Here is a 23,225-nt window from a genome sequence, read left to right as displayed (position 1 = left end):
ACCGTGACTCACTGTTCTTTTCAATGGGAGATTCCTCAGTGTGGTTATTATGTGCATTGTCATCAGTAGTGACTGAACATTGCATCAGTTAATAATGGTTTGCGGGCTGTTCTCATGTGCTGTCAGGCTGGTTACTCTAATGGCACCAGACACTGGTGATTTCTATGCCACACCATGGCTCCTGCAATACTGTCTTTAGAAGTTTTCTTATTCCTAGGGTGGTAGGGTATATATTTAATTAGCACTAAAAGTGAAAGGAGTAAATACATTTTCCAAACCATTCAGTACTTAATGCATGCTTATATTTATAAAACATAAAATAATAAATGTGTGTCATGAGAAGCATTTGAATAATTACACTATGTAACACAAACTTTGCTTTTGTGACCAGGACAGTGATATTTCAAAATATCACTATTTCCAATGGGAAAATGGGCAAATGTGTGTCTTTTCGTTCACAGAAAGTCAGAAAAAAACAACATATGAATCCAAATTAACATGTATTTATACTAAAGTAATACAAAGATGACTACAAAAGATTTAGAAGTGAGTAGTTTTTTGAGATTTACAATTATACTGTATTTACACACACACACACACACACACCCATACACACACACAGGTGATTACATTTTAAAACCATGATAGAGATCAACTACCCAACAGTCCCACCATGTTTTTCAAAGAGAACTAGTAGTATTATAGCAGACTTATTTATTGTTATGTATTTATTTATTTTATTTCAGAATGTATGACTTTTGACAAAATAACCATACTGCATTATCAAGGGCAGAGAGTTTTGTATATCTTGGTCTATAATGCTTAGACATTTGCTCAATAGTCCGAATGTTATATACATGTCCTTCTCGTTTGTTCTATTATGTAACTAGGAAATGCAGGGCAACTTCTTAATTTCCTTAGGCAAACATAATTGCTATCATGTGTTTCAGAATGGCAGGAGCGACAGGTGCCAAGCATCAAACAGAGGCACTGCCAAGGGCCATGCCCATTGTCCAATTGAATTAAACCCAATTAGACACCAAAAAGCAAGGAAAAAAGGCTGTGGTTTGCTGCATTAATCAGTGTGGTTACACTTTCTCCACAAGTTACAGAAATGAACGGAAATCACTGCACGAACACAAAGACTTTTCCACATTTAGGCCGACAGACTTTTTTCCAAATTTGATTCTTGCCTTGTTAAGGTGATGTGCATACATGTGAACATACAGACTATATATACATGTATATTGCATTGTTTAAAGTATATTGTGCTTGATGTGGCTACCTGTCCAGGACTAGATGACAACTCCTGCATTAAAGCTGGCCCTCTATTATAGTTTTTAGTGCTATCATAGATATAAAAATCAATGGTCTGCACACCACCTAGATCTTGGTTTTGCCAAGTGTCAAGGAGACTATGTTTTAGTGTCTGCGTATGGTCTTTATCCCTCTAGTGGCCAGTTGAGAACTCAGCCAGCTCTAGCACCCACAAGCAGGAAAGCTCACACACAGGCTTATTCTAAGAACCTTAAATATATTGCTTTGTTTAGGCCACAAAGCTGGTCTTATTTTCTAAAATAGGTCTAGACAAACCTTGTGGTTAATTCAAGTACAAAGACAGGATAGGTTGCCATTTCAAAAGCAATCATCTACCAAGTCATACTTACTGCCCCAGATAAATGTTCCAAACTCAACTTTATGATTCATAACATTTTCCGAAAAGACAGGGTTGAAGAGGTATTTAATTTGACAGGTTAGTTGTGTTTATAATGTTCAGCATTTTTGGGGGGGAAGGGGAATGGAAAATAATGATAAATGTCTCTTGAAAAGATCCAGTTAAAAATAAAATGACATTCGTAACAAGACAAAAAGCCACACACACTCTTGTTGGCATATGGCTCTGACATGTCTCACTTCATAAGTTATAACATAGCATGCATGGGTTGTATTGTACATTGTTTTGTATTCCTTGAACACTAAAAATGAACAGAAACATAGAGCCATATTGCCAATACTATCCAGCAGCTAAAATGAGACTCACTTTTTGATGAACAAGAAAACCTGACCCCTTTCTGTTTCTTTGATTGTTCTTTTCTAGTATGTGCACAGGACAGCAGGCTTTCTGAACACAGCCTCAGGATGTCAGATCGTTGACATTGGAATTCACACTGGGGAACCGGGATTGGAAGTTTAGCCACCACTGACTCTAACTCTTAATGGTTTAATCAAGAAGTTTCAGTATGGTTTTCGTGCTGCACATAGCACGGCTCTTATCGGAGTTGAGAACGATCTGCTGATAAACTCTGACTCTGGCTTTCCATCAGTATTAATTCTTCTGGATCTAAGTACTGCCTTTAGGCCATTCCATCCTACTGATTGTCCTATCCTGGTTCAACTCTTATCTTTCAGTTCGTCTCTACTGGGGAGGTAAAATCGGCATTACCAGAAGTTGTCTGTGGTGTTCCACAGGGCTCCATTCTAGGTCCCTTGCTGTTTTCATTATATATGTTACCATTAGGTGACATTATCCACAGATGATGATACCCAGATTAAGACGATTAAGATTAAGTCTGAGCTTTAATCCAACATTTTAATAAAACCAAACACAAAATTGAAAATCTGAATTCTGCATTAAAATGTTAATGTTGCAACTGATTTATGTGTTATATTTTATTACACTTTACCTTATTGTTTTTTTTTTTTTTAAACTGCAGATACATTATGACTTGTATAAAGGCAAAGAAGGGCAGAAAAAGCAGAAAAGAAACTGTAATATTTTTTTTGACGAACTATAAATCATGTTTTGAACTAACACAAGTCAGTCGGAGCTGTAAATTAAAACTTGGAGGGTTTCACTTCCTAAGTCAAGCCAATCCCTATAGACATCTGAAATATTGAAAGAACTCGCCTGGGTACCTTCAGTGCAGCTCCGAAACCACAATGTGTGATAAATGAGGCCTTTCACTGAGAGTTTGTACTGGCACTAGAGCCAGAACTACCCACTGAACAGCTACCAGTGCGGAATCTCAAATCAGCCTTTATAAATGGGCAAATTTAAAAAGTAACGCCTTATTTTACGGTATAAAATACCACATGTTATCTTGACATATTTAGATGTGCCTGGGCTATATTCGATTTATAGAATTGAAATAGTTACGTGGTACTTTTTTGCGTAACCAATTTGGGATTCTGTGTTTAAACCAGACAGATATAGGAGTTAGCCTAGGTTTCACAGCAATCTATGTAGCGGCAGAACGGAGCTTGTGTTCAGCTAAATGATGCTGGAAACCCTTCAATCTGAGACACTAGCCCAGATTCCCTTTGTTACAACAGACTGTGCTTCAGTTTGGGCAGCATTTCAAGCAGGAAGATGGGGCAGCCAACAAAGAAAGGACTGCACTGCCTGGTGACCACAAACCCCACATATGAACCCAGTAACCATGTGAAGTAAAATAATAACAATATACCGTTCCACTCTTAAAGAGCAAGTTACTTCAAATTTAATTTTTTTTATTACTTTCTATTAAAAAAAAATTATTTCTAAATCTGCCTTTACTTGTCCTTGAACATGCTTTGAGCTTGTCTGGAAGTGAAGGGGCAGGAGAGCCTTCCTCATTCCATTCAAATGAGGTCACAATGGGACTTCAACTTTTGCTAGACTGTCCTACTGTACATATTCTGCATATAGACTTGGTGGAGTAGACAAGCTCAAAGTTAGATCTAGAGAAAAGCAAATCCTTTCGAAGCTACTTACTCTTAAATAGTCTGATTTTGCTACTGTCTCTCCTTTCTGATAATTGCACAAGGAAGAATATTTGTAATACACCCTTAGTAGGTAGCACTGGGCTGTGGGCTGATACATTGCTTACCTGCAAACCAGGTGCTCTCAATCCTTAATTTACCACAGTGAAAGTTCCACATTTAAACAAGCCCCCAGATCCTGCAGCTAATCACTGAAAAGTACCAGGCAAGCATTCATTTTGTATTTTATTCAAAACACACTTCAACTGTGGCACATTTATGCCAGGGTTTAGTTTTACACTCCATATTACACAAGCCTCTTCCGCATCTCTGCTCCCCATCTATCAGAGTGTCTTGTTCTGGCATTCTTATTTTTTTTCCCCTGACCGCTCAATCTCATGAAATTAGGACAATTTCCGCAAATGATGGCAGCGTTGATCGAGAAAAAAAATAAAAAATAAACTGTGGGCAGAGAAGGGAGCTTAAGGAAATAAAGGGTAATAGTTTCAAAACGTTAGCTGATCTGTCTGCTGTGAACGTTTTAACTGGGGCTTTTTTTTTTTTTTTTTGGTTCGTGTGTTCTATCACATTTAATTTAACTCTTCCATTCCCTAGACAGACCTACCATGTGTTTTTTAGTATTCAATGTATTCATGTGGAAGCAAGAAAAAACAACAAAGGTAATGAACTTCCTGTAAGTGATTGTCTCAGAAATAAAATTATGCAGGTATATAATATTTTGATTTGTGTGTACAACCCCAATGCAAGTTTACTGAAGTTATTGTGCTTGTTTTCCAATTTTAGACAGCTGAGCATGCTTCTACCATGTTTTGTCATGTTTTTCTCGGAATTGTCCTTCTTGTTTTTTTCTTTATCGTATTGTTACACTTAGATTTTGCAGTGCCTTTAGTATACAGCTCTAAGTAGAGTATATTAAAAATATTGTAGTAACCCAAATTATTTGACTGGGTCGCCAATTTCAATATTCTCTGCAGCTCAACAGCTATCTTGATAGTGGAGAGATTTGATGCTGTCAAATATGAAATATTTAGGGACCTGCGTAAAACGAGTTATTTAAATCTGTTGTTTAAAGTCTTTCAGTCCAGCCACTATGTATAGACCATGATAATCAGCTGAGTAGATCTAGTACACAGAACTGAATGCATGAGAAGCATACACTGTTATGTCTACAAACAAACACCAGCTTTTATACATTTCAGTAGCCTGTGTCCCTAGTAATCCTATGTGGAATGGAGTCCCCAGAGGTATCGCAGTTGAAATAATGTGTTGTGCCTCTTATTTCTTGTGTGGCTGTCTCATGGAGTTTCGTTTCCCTTCCTTCATTAGCACTGGTTTATTCTTCAGTTAGGTCAGTTATTTTAAGAAACTGTTGCAGATGGAATTCTATCGCCATTTTTAAGTGAATTATTTTTCTTTGTCAAAGCTAATTAGTTGACTTTCCTAATTTGGAAAATTTCTTCAGCTTTCTTTCTTCTAATGCTTGAATTTAAGAATTTGACCATGTGTTTACTTTGCATTAGGAGACGAGAGAAAGTACGCTCAAGTCATATTATAATGCTCCCCTTTGGAGTTCAGTTGGGAACTAATATAATCATGGATCATGAAGGGCTATAGTTTGCAAGGTCAGTCTCTTGAGACAAATATATTGGCCCATCAGGATCGAATGCAACTATGTCATATCACCAAGCATATCAAGTTTAGTAAATTTTAGTGCTGTTTCCATTCTCAAGTTCCCAAACGTCCAACGTATGAGATTTGTTATGAAGTCATCCTGTGAGAATTACAGGAAAGCCCTTTATAAAAAAGGTCCAGGCAACCCTCTGAAAACCCATTGTGCTCCTTGAGGTCAGGTCTTCCTACATGTTAGACAGTGGTGCCTGTTAGCCTTCAACTGCTAGACTATTGATGCCCAAACACCAAAGGGAAAAATATCCAAAAAGAGTCTTTCTTAAAATGATGGAAGTTACCATCCATTGCTATGCTTACTCTTCCCAACTTTGCAATGTGGAATAAACCTTGTTACTTACAAATGGGAACAAAGCACAACATCATGTCTTTCACCAGTATACAAAAACAAACCAGTATTATTTTTTGTCTTTGCCAATTCCTATACACATAATTGAGACTCCAGTGCTTTAAAAATATGAAGCAATCATTAAATGCTAGCTCATAACCTCTAGATTCCCAGAAACACCACTAGACATCACGCAAATGCATTTCTGGCATATTTATGGTGATCAAGCTGTAAAGGAAAATTACTCATCTTGGTCAATTATACAGTACATTATTTAACTTTCCTATGGTGTTGTAACTTGTACCAGTATGGAATTAGTGTATGTGTCTTACATGTTATAAGATAGAATAATGCAGTAATCTATATTCAGAGTACAGCAGACAATTCAGAAAAAAAATCATTAAATTGAGGTATGCAATCTCTATGAAAAGTACAAAAGTGAGAACTTCAGGTACATCCCCAAAATAATAGGAGGCTTGAATTGCCTAAGTGACTATTGCAGGGCCATGTATAGCAATGTCCAAAGCACATTGCTCCTGGTAATTTGCTCATCCCAAAAAAATAAATAAATAAACGGGGGTAGTGAAGGAGTGAAAGGTTCTTATAAAGCAAAGTATAGTAAATGTACTTCCAAAATGGACTAAGTATGGCACCCATTGTAAACCAGTATCAGCCCCAGAGACCCAGTCAGTAACAAAGCAATAATATAATAATCAAAATCTTCACAACACGAGATAATTGCAAACAGTTACTGCCACAAACGTCAAGTGGGTACTAATGGGAATCATTCTATTATACAGTGTCTCGCCGTAATGAAAATAAATGAGAGGTTATATTTTAGGCAAACTAGAAAAAGTGTTTGTTCCTCCATACCAGTTATTTGTAGCTAATTATAAATAATTTCACTGCTTTCTGCTGTTGTAAACACTGGCCAGCTGAGTTTAATTACAATAAAAAAAAAAAAATCAAATAAACACAAGAGCAGGAACAGTAGTAACTGCATACCTCATTACAATATAATGTGGTTAGGAATACATCATGAAATACTTATTGAGCCTAATTACCAAGACTGACTCTTTCATTTTGATACAATAAATATACAAACTAAAAAAATATTTCCACTTGTACCAAATCGAGGTTTGTCAATGAAAACGGTTCTGCTCCACACATCTGGAGCCCGAATCTGAGAAGTCAGTCTCAATGAGATTTCTGGAATAAAATGGTACTCTGCAGAAACACTTCAAGACGGGTTATGATCCATCCAACGTATACAAGGTGACATTGCTCACAGCAGAATTGCTTTATGTTTTCCATTTGGAATAGTTGACCTATGGATACTCTCAAGCTCTAGCTTGTCTATTCCACAGATTCAAGATTCAGTGTGACTGAAACTCTGTGCACTGGAATTGGAAAGTTCTGTGCAGTCACCTAATTAGATGCATCTTGTGTGTCCTCGGTCTGAAGTCCTTTAAAACCAGCCTAATCAACAGAAACTTGAAGTAATATCCCTACACAACACAAAGAGAACGGGGGTGGGGGGCATATTTTTAAGTAACCCCTTTCACATAGTGGAAGAATACAAATATATATATATATTTTTTTCAGGTAATTCCTGATTCACATAATGCTCAGATGTGGTGAATGTTGTATGTTGATGTTGCATGTTCCTTATCTGTTAAGCTTCTTTCTTCTTTAAGATTGGCTTAACCTTTAAATGTTTCACAACTTAAACCATGATAAGAAAAACTTATAATTTATAAGGGTACAAGTTACCTTTTTTTATCAGTTCTGTATCATGTACTCTTATTTGTATTAAATCATAACAATGTAGTTATGCCAAACAAACACAATTCTGAATATCAACAAACACTAAGGCATGATTAATTAAACCCACATTGAAATGCTTTAAAATTAATGCTGCTATTAGGCCATGGTTAATCTAAGTGCACGGACGGAAGAGCCATTATCAATAAACTAAAAAGAACAGGAAATAAATTATTTGGAACTGTGGACCAAGCAATTTATTAAAATGGCACTGTACTTAGTCAAATACAGCTTGAGTTACAAAGGTTCAATTTATCACCATTTGTGATTTGTACACAGAACCACTCCCCCATAGACAATACATGGAAAAAAAAACAAAAAAAAACCTTAAACTCATGTAACCTTGTGATCTTGTTTAAATTTCTAGTCTTGTGCTGTGTTACCATGTGTTATTCTAATTGCTGATATTTTTCCAACTGGGTTAAAAGAAAATATAATTTCCTCTTCAGAGCACTCTCTGTGTGATTCACTTAAGATAAAATAAATTTTTTAACAGCACATTTGGAACAATAAAGGCTATATAATATGGAATCAAATTATAATCATTGCCTTTAACAATGATGAGGGCATTTGCAAAACAACTTCCCGTTTCGAACCTGTACTGTTTAGAACCTGGTGCTATAATCTTGCCATTCAATTTGCCAGTTCAAATTTGTGATAAGGGTACAGTATGCATGATTGATGTAGGACTGGCTCTGATGGAATGGCATACTTGGCATTAGGAACTAAGTAGGTATAATGTAAGTTATTGAGTTTAATTTGTCTTTTGGCTTCTTTTTCACATCCCGACCTTGGGGCTGGGACAAAAAGAAATGCAACTGCAGAAGCCAGTCCTTTATCTCAGCCAGCTGTAGGGCAGAGTGTATTGCTGTGATTTGCCTGCTAATTTCTTGCAAATAAACATTAAAGGCATGACTCCCCCTCGTCACATTTGGCAAAGTAAAGAATTATAGGATCCAGCTTCAAAACAACATCTGTCAAATTTCAAATGAATTATATTTACAACCCATTGTGGCAACACAGAATGGGTTTTCAAGATGTTCCTAACTGCTTTATCGAAATACATGTGTTATTTTTCCTATTTGTTTTGTTATTAGTGGTATTTTTGTTAAATAATGTTTCAGTTTACTATTGTTTACTATATGTCTTCACCCCAGCAGCACACATGATATCTTAATTCAGCTGTAAGGTTATCGAACCTATCCTGGTATGTCAGCTGAATCACCCTTACTGCTCTAGGTGGGTCTCAATGTTAATGTCTCTGGGACCTGACAATCCTCAGGCAGGAAAATGGGCAAATTAAACACCAGAGCAGTAAGTAATGTTAGTGTTAATCTGTCTAGGCTGTCAGAGCATAAAGACCAGGGGTACTAATTTAAGGGGAAAAAAAGAAATGGGACTTATTTCCAAAACAGCAGTTGGATGGCATAATTAGAATATTCTATATGTGTATGCTGTTCAAACACAGGAGAAGAACATAGGTGAAAAAAAAGGGTTTTAATGTTGTGTATTAAATCTTGTATTTCAGCGTCTTTTTGGGAGCTGGCAACCACCCTACCTTGGAATCTTAACACCTTTAATTGTCTAATCCTCATGTCTATCCCTATCCTGCACCAAGAGTCTTCTGTTTCTAAGAATGCACACCTGTCCCTTTAAAACCACTGCAATAAAAACTGAGTTGCAAAATAACACATTGCAAATAAAAAAAACCCAAAAACTAAAAAACAAACAAAAAAAAAAAACACACTCATTTTTCTAAGTGCAGCCTTTGAAGCATTGGAGATGACATTTTATTGCTGTTGCTAGGTTCCGCTAGACAGAGAACAAAGTCGAGATGGTTGGAGGTTAAGAGGTTAAAAGAGGGGGGTTCTTCTGTCAGTGCCATCCTGTGTCTGACTAATTTAGGCAGAGGCTGCATTTAAGACAGGGTGGGGAAGTTGTCCAAATCCCTTATTCCTCACAGGCACCCTGTCCCTTGCTTCTTTTGATATACTGCATCAGAAGGCAGGGGCTGACAAGAAGACAACATAATCTGCCCAAGAGCCATCACCTTATCAGCACTAACTTCTAACAACCGCGGCCTGGCGTCCAACGAGAGTGGCGGCTTGCTCCTTTCTAGTAGTGAAGCCCCATTAGTTCTGCAGGGGGGTTATAGGAAGGCTCCTTTTTGTGTTAGTAGCTGTCGAGGGCTTTGATCTCCATTTATCAATCAGGACTTTGATGCTAATCAGAAGTTAGAACTGTGTTAAAGACAAAAGGGGAAAAAAAAGATTTAACTGAAATCCACTGGCAAGTGATCGACAGAAAAAGCCTAAATGGCAGAACTTTTAGATTGTACTAAATTTTTGAACATTTATTGGTATACGTTCTGTCTTATAGGTCATATTTTTTTCTTAAGTACTGAAGATTACCATTATCACTCTTTTTATTTTATACTGTAAAAACGCTAAGATTGTTATTTTTCTTGTGTAAATAATATTTAAATAGATACAATTTAGTCATGTCATGCAAAAGGATGTTTGATAGACCTACAAATAACTGAGCCTTCATTTAAACGTGTTGCACTGATTAAAGGAAAAATACATAATAAACACAATGTATATTTTTTTTAAAAGCCAGATAATATACAGCAATACTTTTATACTGTTTCTCCTAGAGTAATTCTAAAGCTTTTGCCCCCGTCTTTGCCTCATACGCTACTCTCCACTTAGTGCATGTAATATAACTGAGTATCTATTCATTGCTGTTTTTATGTTGTGTAAACTGGGCTAAACTGGTCTCCCAAGTCACAGATGTCAAAGGAGACCAGTGAAGTGAGGAAGCGTGTCGTAACAAAACCTCATTTTAATGCCTGCATTAGACAGAGGACTCCAGTCTGCAGAGCTGTCATGCACTCGCTTCTCACAGGCACTAAATTGAACGGCCAACTGTTGAAAAAGCGTGAGCCCGACCTTTCAGTCCTTCAGAAGAGGTCAGGTATAATTTCAGCAAATCCTCACCAAAAATTGATTAATAAGCATGTGCCCAGCCGCTACAAATTACACTATTAAAGGCCTTATAGATATCACTTTCAGGAGTTTCTCAGAAATCAAAACAGGTCTGTAAATCATTCTCACCGATAGCTACAGGATTGTCTGTCAGTTGTGCCCCTATGATCGAAAGCCTGTGAGAGATGGAGGTTCAGTCAGTCACAACTAATCAATCAGTGAACCAAAATAGCGGCAGACATGGTGTAACTGTTGATATGACTACTGCGTATAATACAGACATACAGTACTTTCTAAGTTTGAGAAAACCTGGTAAATAATATCTTCTATGTCATACTGGGTTGGAACCCCTCAGGGCCATTTGAAGTGCATGGTGGTTCCCAAATGAGTCTTCATATTTCTTAACATTTTTTTTTTTCTCTAAGGTCTTTGGAGGCTGAGCTGATGATTTGTAAGAGCAGTTTTTTTTTTTTTTTTCTTGTAGCGGTGTTCGTATAATTTTAACACAATGTTTAATGGAATGAGTCCAAAACCGCAATAGCGGTAAAAGCAAATACTGGTAGCAACAATCAAACAAAATCATCTAAAGATCTTTATCCTAGCATGCAGGACAAAATCAATATGAAAATAATATAGCCATAAAATATTATAATTCAAATAATACCACATTTTAGATCATAAATGCACTATTGTATTTGATCCACCGCTTAGAGCATGCTTGATACCCATATGCTCCTGTATGTTTTATAAAGCTACATTTTACCAATGTTAAACCAAGGTGTATAATTCATTTGGCTTATATTGTGCCAACTTTTAACACAGTTTTGTCAAAACAGCTAATCAACATGTATTCGGTCAGTCTGGACTGAAATCTAGCCTGACAGACTTGGCAGGAATACATTGTAAAATATTCCACACCACATGTGAACATTGGAAGTCATCGTCAAATTTAAACAGATATTCATGCATACATAAGTGAATATATTATTTCCACTCTGCCTGTTACTGCAACAATGATGATTCCAATCTTCTGTTAAGATCAAACTTCAACTGTGTTTCCAACCTCCCACCTAAAACAAAATCTTTCAAAGTTGCAAAACTGTTAACAGGATAGTCTTCCGATTACCAAGGAACTAATGATGTAAGCCTGCTACATAATACAGAAGAATCACACGTTGAGACTTGTGGACACATTATCAAATGAGTCCGTACTGAACAAGAAATAATGCAAAGCATGCTGGTGGTGCTATGGCTGTTTATGTGGATGAATACAGACGGAAAACTCCCCTATTCACTGGTTCAACTCCTCATAAAATGTGTCTCATCTACTTGTCCACAGAGCAAAGACATAACACACAAATTCGAATTGGAATCTGAGGACAACCAAAGGATGTGAAGCTGCAGCCAGAGGAATATTGCCTCAATGAGCAGGTCCAAAGCCCTAAAAGCAAAAGCACAACTTTAAACCAAATAAGTGATGTGGTGACTAGTTTTACCATGAGTCAGTATTCTAGTGTTCTGTGACAGTGACTCATCTGAAATGTGTTGTTAATTGAGTCTTGAAAGGTGCTTATAAGTACTGTTCTAAATAAATGTTGCAACTCTACTCTATCACAGTTCGCCAAGCAAACCCATACAACACCTTTCTCTGGTGGCATTTTACTCAAACCTCATACCTTTCACACACACCTTTTTTTTTAATGTAAATCAGACTACCAGATGTTTGGTCAATAACTGTGGAGTGTGGTTGTGGATTTTGTTTAAAGCTGAAAATTTCTTGCAGTCCCCGTTAAACCTGCAGTACATGGTAAGTTAGACCTTCGTCATCTTTCATCCTTGCACTTGGCCAACTGTACGTGGTGGAAAAATGGTCTAGAATCTCTCCTGAAACCTGGAGGAATCCATACCTTGATTTGTGATGGACAATATCTGAGCAAAGGCAGGTCTTTCTGGATACTTGTTATCCCTTAGACAATGGCTGGGCAGTATGGTTATATGCAAAAATACAATCTTAAAGAAAATGGATTTTAAGGGAATATTAAATAAATGAAAAGACCTGGGCTTCCAGGACTTGATGGAAGATATTTGCATTTGTGAACACAAAAGAAAAACACAGAAGCTCTGATTCTAATTATACCACCGGCAAAGAAACAATTATTTCTTTATGTTTTATAATCTACATCAGTCTCTTCCTGTCTTGCCATGCATTGCTCTATAACTCCACAATGTCATAATTATACAGCAGAAGAAATTATGGAATGCTGGCCTATAAGCCAAAACTTGTACACCCTGACAGTCTGGTGATGTTATGACAGGTTGAGGAGGCCCAGCATTCTCAAGCCTGTTTGGCACTGGCCTCAATCTACCTAAGGATAAACGCCTGCTTTCTGTATGTGCTGTAATATTAATCTGTAAGCAGATCATGAAGTGCCCGTGGTTTTATTTTACACCCCTGCTATTTTGGCATGGTACTATAATTTCTTCTAGAATACATGTTTTAAAAAATGAACAGATTTTAAAATATTCTGATCTCCTTTAAACACAATACTGCAAACACAATGAAGCAAATTGGAGTAACATGTAATATATACAGTATAAGTAGTATGTTATAGCTAGGGCTTCTGATTTACGGTTTTAACCAATAAAAAGCGATAAAACACCCCTGGTACAAAAAATAAATGCAATCAGTGTTTAGCCAATAAACCCTAGAAAAAACACTGGAAATGGTTACTCAATTCATGTTGACTTCCCATTTAAAAAAACCCCCAAAAACAAAAACATCTTTCAGTGCATTTGGGCAATGTCCCTCCTTCCTGAATTGTATCTATCATTGATTCGTTCTGAATACTTTAAACCCGCCCCATCTACTGAGTGGTAGTGAATTCTACATTTCTACTGGAAACTCTGTTTGCGAGATTTAAAACAAGATTACAATTACAGTAAAAGGCTTGTTTGCTGTATTTAAAGCTATATTACATGAGATATATATTACGTGAGAATTTAAAACAGAATTGCAAACTGTGGCAAAATGTAAAAAAAAATGTCTAGGCACACAAAAACCCCAGAAGAATGTGCCTGTGATTTTGTTGTGGAAGACAGCAAAAGGAAATAAGGTACAACTAAGTGTACAAGTACTTTCGAGTTAATACAGTGACTGGAAAAAATACCCAAGCATTTTAGAAAGTGACCAAAAACAATAATTTTATACAGTATATAAGAAGCGAAAACCCTTTAAAAAAAAAAAAAAAAAAGATTTACATAAAACTCAAAAATAGCTCAAAATAAACACCGGAAAATTTAATTAATAAAAAAAGAAAAACAGAAGCCCTAGTTATAGCAACAACCACTTCAAACCTGTATTTACATCCACTGCAACTGCTAAAAGCATAATTAATCAATAACATGTTTAAAGAATATAACCACTAAACTGAAGTGTTACTATTTTACATATGTTCAGTACTATCAATAACATCATCATAAATGCATTAACAGCTTGGCCAAATACCTTGACCTACAGGTTCTGTCCTTATTTCACACCTCCTTGTTCTACTGAAAGTGTTGATATTACTGCATCTTCTGTAGCTGGCTGTAAACCAGCAGAGGAGCTGGGATCTGACTGACAATGTGTCCAAGACTGAGCCTTGACAAGAGTGGCTCAGAGTTGGGAGTCTTGCCAAGGTCTTTTAGTTCTTGGAATATTTCCTAGTGCAGCGCTAAAGCCTCCAGACCTCTTTTTAACATTTTGTTTCTGAAGTTGTTCAGGATTTGTCTAAAAAAGCTACCCAAGTACTTGGTAGTCTGTAGCTTTCTGAGCAATCCTGATGGAAATCTCTTGTGATCAGGAGTATGGGTAGAGTGGACATCTTTATTTTAGATATCGGTACTGCTTTATTTAAAGTTCCATTAATAATTGCATTTAAACTGCTGAAAATGAAATACAATTTTAATAAGGCATACAACACTGATGCGGGTAGTCTCACAGTGGTGTGTTAAGCACAATAGTAAAACTTTAAAAAGGCAGCCGCAGAGCAGTTAATGTACTTGCTTTATAAAGTGTATCAGCATCCTTTTCTGAGGGAGACACGTTTAGTTGTTTTGTTTTGTGCATTTCTTCTTACCCATTTAACCCCTGCTGGGAGAGTGGGAAAGAGCAAATTAAAGTCTGACCTCGATTAATCCCTCTCAGTGCATAGTCTGGAGAGATTTGGAGGGGAAGGTTTTTTAAATACATTTCTGGCTCCCCCCTAACTGTGACCAATCCTTACCAAATAGCCATGCAATCCCCCCTCCCAAAAATGTAATTATAAAACTCATGAAGGGCAACCTTTGAAAGACGTCTTGGAGTCTTCTATCTTCATCTGTTCACTATGCATTTCTTAAAATGTTATCACTGGGAAAAACCTTATTGGGTCATCTGTCTTGTTGTCAAAATGGCAAATCCAGCATGTTCACTCACATAACAAAACCCATCCATAACCGTCCTTCGAGAGGAACATTAACATAAATGCTTATCCAACAATTACATCTGTAACTTGTCATTAAAACTTTCTTCTGCAGTCAACATCTAATGTCAAAGGGTCCCAAACAGAAGCACATTAATGTGTTGAGGCACCAAGCAGACTAGTCATACGCTCAGAGTTAGGCAGATCCTGTGCCAGAACTGTGCCAAATGCCTTCATGTGGAACACAGAGCTCTGAAAATACAGGTAAATTAAATCTTTGCATGAATCACACAACAAAAACTGAAACGTTCTGGGGGCCTTTTCTATTTAGTTTTCCCCAATTTGTCTGATTTGCTTGGTCAACCCTTGAAACCATATATTCTCTGTCTAAGCTGCATGAAATATGACTGATCACCTTCATTTTAATTCATTTCAAATTTGGCATCTGTTCCCAGATTGTGTATTCTTTCCATGGCGCCGCACCAACTGCCCTGCGTTTAATTAATTTCCTTTTATTTATCCTGCTCCACTTTGCTGCACTTTTAAAGACAAGGTACCCCTATTTAAAGGGCCAGTGTGCTACATGTAACCAAATGTAGACTAAGTGCAGATCACATTCTGTTCTGAAACACTGTATATATATGGTACAAATGGTACCCTTGAGGGATTAAAAAAAGTTGTTTTCAGTTTCAAATGAGATCGTGAATTTTCCAATATTGTGATAAACAAAATGTTGGGCTCATACTAGTATGTGAGAACTGCAGAGACCCAAACAGGTTAGGAGGCACAAGACCACTGGAGGTGTTTATCTGTCTATGGGCCGATTTCATAGACCCCGATTAGTACACATATTACTTAACCTAAGGTACCATTACAAAGTCCAAGATTAGTGCTAATCAGGGTCTGGAAAACCAGCAATATATGTTAAAAAAGGCACACCTGTGTGTGAGGGTTAGGTGCAAGCAATCAGGCAAAAAGGCAGGAAATCAAAGCAGCCATTGAGAAAGTGATGTTATTGAGGACTAAATTAAACAAAAGATTTTTAAACAAACAATAACAATATACAGTCACAGTTTTGGTTGCTTTTTAGCAGCACACATTGACGCATTTTCCTAAGCCTCCAATCAAGCTCCAGTCAAGCCCACATTTAACCCTTTATTGCGGCCAGTTAATATGCACGCACATTTAATTGAAACACTATTAATTCAAATCCCAGATCAGCCACTGACTCACTTTGTGACCCCAAGCAAGTTGCTTATCCTCCTTGTGCTCCGTCTTTGGGGTAAGACTTTGTTGTAAGTGACTCTGCAGCTGATGCATAGTTCACACACCCTAGTCTCGAGTCTTGTAAAGCGCTTTGTGATGGTGGTCCACTCTGTAAGGCGCTATATAAAAAAAAAGATATTATTATTATTATTATTATTATTATTATTATTATTATTATTATTATTATTATGCTTAAAAAATTATACTAAAGGTAAACAAATATGAAAATAAAGATAGTTGTTGATGTAGCTGTAGATGTAATTAAAGGCATTTATACTGCAGAATATGGGAATTAATGAAAACAAGTACCGCTACACATCAGATTAACACAAAATAAATCACAAAAATAAACACTGTTTGCAAGTGAGGGTTTTGCACCCATCTCATTGTGGGAAAAAGAAACATCACACTTAAAATACACCTTCTACTGTTGACATTTTTAATTCATGAGGTTGTCTGCAATGCATTTGCTGTCAGAACCATTCGTTTCTAACCTCAATTTGGACGTTTAAAAGCATTCAGAGTACATTGGGAGCATTTCAAATACCCTGACAAGCCCCTTTAACTGTTTATTCCATTCCATATGTTAATCCTCCATTTGACTAAATAAATGTACTGTTAATTTAGTTTTATTTTCAGACCACCTTCCTTCGGTTGTTGAGTTACCTAAAAATAACTTGCAATGAAGTTATTTCAGAATCACTTCCAGGGTGTCTGCTGTTTACTTGAGAGTGATGGTATGGACTGCAGTAAAGCCAATAACTATTCCATCAATCCATCAACTTCAATTCCATACAGAAATAACTTGCAAAGTAAGGCTCCAGTTGCATACCTTCAAATCAAAGCAAAGAGAGTGGGTCAGTTAAAATGTTGTGTTTGTTTTTGATGAAAGTCAGAAACCATCTTGATACGACATGCAAGGAACATCTGATCACACACAACTGCATCAGTTACACATCTCAGTGTTATTCCAATGTGTAACCATGAGAAACACCATGGTGTTCTATTTTTTTTTTTTTAAATGGTGGCATGCGAACACCCCTTTATATATTAAAAAAAAGTTAAATCTTTGATTCTAATATATATATATAAAGGTGAACGTCCATCCCAGTTTCAGCTTCCTTCCAGAGGGCAGCAGGTTTTCCTCAAGGACTTCTCAGTACTTTACTCCATTCATTTTCTCTTCTAGTCCCTGCTGATGAAAAACTTTTTGCCACTTGGCTACAGAATCTCCTGAGTGTTTTTTTGCATACTTCAAATGGAATTCAAGGTGGTCTTTCTTGAGTAAAATACAGGCCAGATTTGTGGAGTGCTTGGGATGTTGTTGTCACATGCACACTTTGACGAGTCTTGGCCATAAATGCCTGTAGCTCTTGCAAAGTTGCCATTGGCCTCTTGGTAGCCTCTCTGATCAGTCTCCTTCTTGCTCGGTCATCCAGTTTGGAGGGACGGCCTGATGTAGGCATGGTCTTGATGGTGCCATACACCTTCCACTTCTTAATAATTGTCTTGACTGTGGTTCAAGGGATATTCAAGGCCTTTGATATTTTTATACCCATCCCCTGATCTGTGCCTTTCAAAAACATTAATGATAAGTTTAGGATTTAGCTGCATTCTAAAGCACCTACTGCACACTGCATTCTAAAGCATTAGCTGGTTTTTTACTGCTTTCTCAGGAAGGATTAACCATAAGATAGAGAAGTGTTTACGCAATTCTCACTAAAGAAAAATAATACACTTTATATTTTGAAAATATCAGGGTGCAATGATTAAGACTGGCCTTTACGTAACACAAGCAAGCACCATCAGCCACAGAAAAAACCCAAGAACATTTTCTAATTTCCAGTAACATCAGCAGCGTCATTCCAGATCAGGCCCTGAGCAGACTGGGTCTCTGAAAAATGTCAAATACAGCTTGTTGTTCTTGCCTGCTATCCAAGTTCCTTTTAATGTTGAGGGGAAAAAAAAAAATCAAGGCATCGAAAATCATTCCATTAAAGCCCTTGGGTGAAAATTAGACGGCTCTTACAATTGCAAATGAGGTGCCGAGGCATTGGTTTACCTTACTACTATATGCTTTTCTTCTTGGAAGATAAGCTCTGATTAAGGCGATATGCTTGCTTGCATGCAAAGAGCCTGGCCAGGCAGCCAGAAGCTAGATCTAGATCTAACTAGAGCTAGATGCTGATGCATCACTGGGAGACAGGAGCCTTTGGATATAGGGTAAAATAAATATACAAAAGCAGTAGCAAAAATCAGAAGCAAATCATGTTATAGAGACGTATGTTATGATGTGTACACTATATATGAAGTACCATGAAATTGGGAGTTTTTTTTTTTTATGAATCTCATATTATAATATAAATCAAGGCATCAGAGTGAAGACAGTTTCATGACATCATTCATGGTCAATTTCCAGCGTTGGGGCAGTTTTTGATTAGAGCAGTAAATCTTCTTTACCCCAGTCAACATCTGGAACTACAGACAATATAAGTAGTCTGTATTTCAGCTTTGCCATGCACTGTGGTAGTGGTTAACTTCAGAGCTCAGTGTAACCAGTCCCGAAGGTATGAATTCCTAGGGATTTGGTATTTTTCACAAACAGGTACTGGGTGGTGGGACAAAATGTCACATTTTCAGTTTGTTTGTTAAGTATATGGAAAACTACAAAGCGGTATGCAATTTAATATGTTAATGTAACATTGTTCAGCAGGTTTAATTCGACTTTATGAAGCAAAATGAGTTAATTCTATAAGGCTGATGCAAAACTGTTGGCCATAGCTGTAGAGGACCTTCTTTTCCAATGAGGCCCCTGGTTGTTTTTTTTATAGTAACAGAAAGGAGGCATTCACGAGGGATTGGATGAATACCGAATTACTAAAGTACACACATTTATTGTGATGTTTATGAACACATTAGTAAGTAATATACAGAAATACTGTGACTAGAGGAAGTTTGAGTTTGGTTACAATATTACTAAACATTAAAATAATTATACTGTTTTGTTTAGTTAAGTATAATAATGCAATAAAAATATACATACTGCCCCCACCAGCTGGTTTTTCAATAGGAACACACTACCTTGCAACAATCTTATCCTAATTTGTACTAGTCCAAGATAGCAGGCATATGCTACATAAATAAATACATTACAGAAACAAATCCTGAACATAACTATCTGTATGACATTTCTTTGTATTGAGCAAACCCCACATTCTCTAACTTCAATTATCAAAATGCCAAGCCTGTTAAAATTCTGTAGACTTTCTCTTGGGCCAAAACCCCATCTCAAGTGTTCTAAAATTACTAACAATCGCCATATTTAATGTCATTATTGGTTAAAAAAACATATTGTGTAGAACAGGTGGTGTTAGGGTTTTTTTAAATTGCTCTTGAATGCGATTATGTGTAATATAGCATGTCAAACTCTACATTGTTACTTGGAGATCTGTTGCATAATGTTTGTTTTATAGATTCATTTTGCCATATGGTTTTTCTGCAGGCTCATGACACAATTATATAAAGTTATTATATCCGACATTGATTATAGAAAAATGACTCCATATTCGTGATACAATAAACAGTAGATGATAAGTTTTATGATGAGAATGTGTGTGCTGTGTTAGCATTTGAAGTGGGTGCATTTTGTTATTTTTTTATATATATATATATATATATATATATATATATATATATATATATATATATATATATATATATATATGCGCAGGATACCATATATTACAATGGAGGATACCATTGCTATAATGTTTTTGGTCTTTACTGTGAAATACTACATTATATGAGTTGTTACTTTCATCAAATTAAAATGGTAACATGGGCTGTGCGGTAACACCTAATTGAAGGTTTCACATAATAAACTTAAACAAGCCATTATCAATTTCAAAGCTTTTTTTTTTAACTTAATTACCTTACCATCTAATCAAAGGCTTTAAAATACATTCCCTGAACTTAAGGGCTTTTTCTGGGTTGGAAAGGGCTTCCTCACATCTGGTTTCTCTTAGCCTCCTGTGTGCACACACATATGCAGTTGGCTCTCACCCTCACATGTTAGTACAATGGCAGGTGCAACATCTGATGTCTTATCCATCAATGATTAAGGCTGCCACCAATTAGATTGTCGTGCTTTTTTATATAAGATAATATACCAGTATTTTTCTTGAAACGAACCCTCCCATCACCTTTTCCCATCCTGTCAGTTGTGTCCTACTTTCAAAGCCTCTTTGGTATTACAAACTATGGGAAAACCCCAAACCTAACCCCAGTTCCAACACAATTAACTTGTAAAGAATAAAACATTAAAAAAGAGTTCTGGTTAGTGTACTTTCACTACGGATTGGTATCCAGTATATGAAAATGATGATATATGAAAATGATTGCAGGACGCTGCAGTTTAAACTGTAGATTCTCTCGGATGTATAGAAAGTATGATGGGTTGAGAAGGGTTCAGTCATGTAAGGGGCATTCCAGGTTCTGCAGATGGGGCTGTCATTGTCTCTCAAACACTAAACTCACCACAAACATATTTTAAAAGGAACAAAGAGTTTGCTCATTGTTCTTTAGTTAGATTCCTGCTTATATGTCTCAGCTAATTTCCAGCCAGTAAATCCATCTCTACAATGGCCCCATCTAAATCACATGGACCCCTAGAAGATTACATAAGCATCTGCAAGCTAGAAGACTTTAGACCCCAACTTCACTGCATAATTTATTTTGTGTGATTGTATTAAAATGAAAGAAAAAAAAAGTTGATAATGTACTTTGTTTGAGAAGAAGGTTTACTGCATATGGATTAATTATATAAAGACCTTGGCAAGGTATGATTACAAAAGTGATATCCCATGTTCTTCAATAAGCTTTTCTCAATACCATCTGGGATTGCATTGCAGCTTTAAAAAATATAGACTAGGAAACTGGAGATTTTCTTCAAAGACAGACTATAGTTAAACTGTAAGACAAACGAAGACTATAGTAAATGTTTTGGACGTTAAATAAATATTTGTAAAAAAATTATTATTATTATTATTATTATTATTATTATTATTATTATTATAGGTGTTCCTAGAACAAGAGACACCTTAACAAATGTGTAGCCTAATACCATGAGTGGGAAAAGTATTCATGAACTGACAAACATTATTGAATGTCAGAAGTCAAATAAACAGTGCCAGTATTTGATCCACTCCGGAACCAGAGAGATACAGTAAGTAAGCAGAAGAAGTTACTGAATAACTAAATGCCTGTTGGAGGCGTGGTAGGCACAGTGCCAAGGTTCTCAGGGGGAGTGTCAAAAGAAACCCAATAGGAAACAAAGCTGCTAATGGGTGCAGCCGGTGGGCAGATTACACGGCTGATGTGCTCCCTGCCAATCACCTTGCGGTGAGCGCCAGAGGCCCCGCCCACTTGAGTAAATACAAGGACTACAAATGGTGGCAACCCAAACCCAAAGAAACAAACCCCTGTAAAGTCATAGACTGCACCGATACAAAAGGACGGATCTTCTTCACCTCAAATTAAGGTTTTCTCGCCAGTAATACTGTGCCAATATAATTTCATATGCATAGTCAATAGGAAATTACTTGTTAGGGATTTGGATTGCTAATGGTAATTACAAAAAAAAGTGCTATTTTGCTATTACTGTATTAGTGGTTGCAAACCAAAGCAGTTCCGGGATTTTAATTAAATTAAATTAACTGGAATCTAAAAATGAGTAGAAATGGGCATGCATGTACAATTTGTGTGACTATACACAGAAAAAAAGTCATGAGTGGGTTCCCAATAATACTGCATTTAAAAAATAGGCCATATTTTCAGAGAGTTTTTAATTAACCTATTTTTTGAAAGGTGTAAAACACCTAGAACCAAACAACCAAATGATATATTTCAGTTTCTCTTAGGCACTTTAAAGTTTTTTCATTCATCATTTTGGAACATTAACAGAGGAAACTCTTAAAAAAATTATGGCCCAAAATAATGTCTAAAATAAAATATTATGCAGTAATCTGTTGCATATCCGACTGCGCTGGGACCAGAATAAGGGTGGATATATAAAAAGGTGGATGAATGAATCCTGTTTTAAATGCCATTATACACAGCTGTAACAATTACTAAATTGACACAATTATTGTTTTTAGATTCAGCTTTTATTAAGAAGCTCCCCTAAATCACTTGTTTAGAAAGATACAGGGTGTTAATGCCTATGACAGAGTAACCATCTGCCATGTGGGTGCATGCATTCACTGCTGAGTGACAGGCAGGAGATTGAAACAGAGGGGGAAGTTGATATGCCCCCCCCACAGGCGAACAGGATTAATTTACATATCAAAAACACAAGTGAGCAGCTCACTTGACACTACCAGCAATGGCAGCACACGGATTGCATACAACACAGTGTACAAAAACTTTGTTGGGATCTACAATCTCTGAACTAATCTTCTCTGTTCAATAATAAACTAACGTTGCTGAAGAGATTGATCATGGCAGATAAACATTAGGGCTGATATGTGGTGGGCAGATACGAAATGAATTACTGTACTGCATTTTATTTTTGTAGGAGCTTGGCAATACAGTTTGGACATATCAGTAATGTACAGTATAGTAAAAAATATATGCATTGTCCATGTGTACCGAACTATAAAATTATTTGTAAATAATTATTTACCATGTCTTGCTAGACCTCTGCATTGCCTTTTTAGTTGGCTAGGTTTAACCCGTGCTTATTGGACTGAATACAGTGGCAGTCCCACACAGCCAATGACGCAGATAATGTTATTGGAATGCTTCTTATCAGTGATTTTGTGCCAGTGTTAGTGCTCAGGAGACCTCAAAGTCTGAAGCCCAGTATTGGTGAGAGTAAAGTCCAAAAAAGTAAGAAGGAGATGAAATATTTTCATAGCTGGGTTCACAAGA

At 36.6% G+C, this 23,225-nt stretch overlaps 1 long non-coding RNA gene across 2 annotated transcripts in view; it reads right to left on the bottom strand.

Moving 5' to 3' along the window:
- LOC121295194 overlaps positions 1 to 14,186 on the bottom strand; it is a 62,047-nt gene extending 47,861 nt beyond the window's left edge. For both annotated transcript variants that reach the window (XR_005946883.1, XR_005946882.1), the window contains exon 1: positions 14,093 to 14,186. This is a non-coding gene — a long non-coding RNA (uncharacterized LOC121295194). The remainder of the gene's footprint in view (positions 1 to 14,092) is intronic.
- Between the last annotated feature and the right edge of the window lie 9,039 nt (positions 14,187 to 23,225).

Source organism: Polyodon spathula, chromosome 20 (assembly GCF_017654505.1).
Source record: "Polyodon spathula isolate WHYD16114869_AA chromosome 20, ASM1765450v1, whole genome shotgun sequence".
Classification (NCBI taxonomy): Eukaryota; Metazoa; Chordata; class Actinopteri; order Acipenseriformes; family Polyodontidae; genus Polyodon; species Polyodon spathula.
The sequence above is the reverse complement of the archived record's forward strand: the minus strand, read 5'-3'. Positions and strand labels throughout refer to the sequence as shown.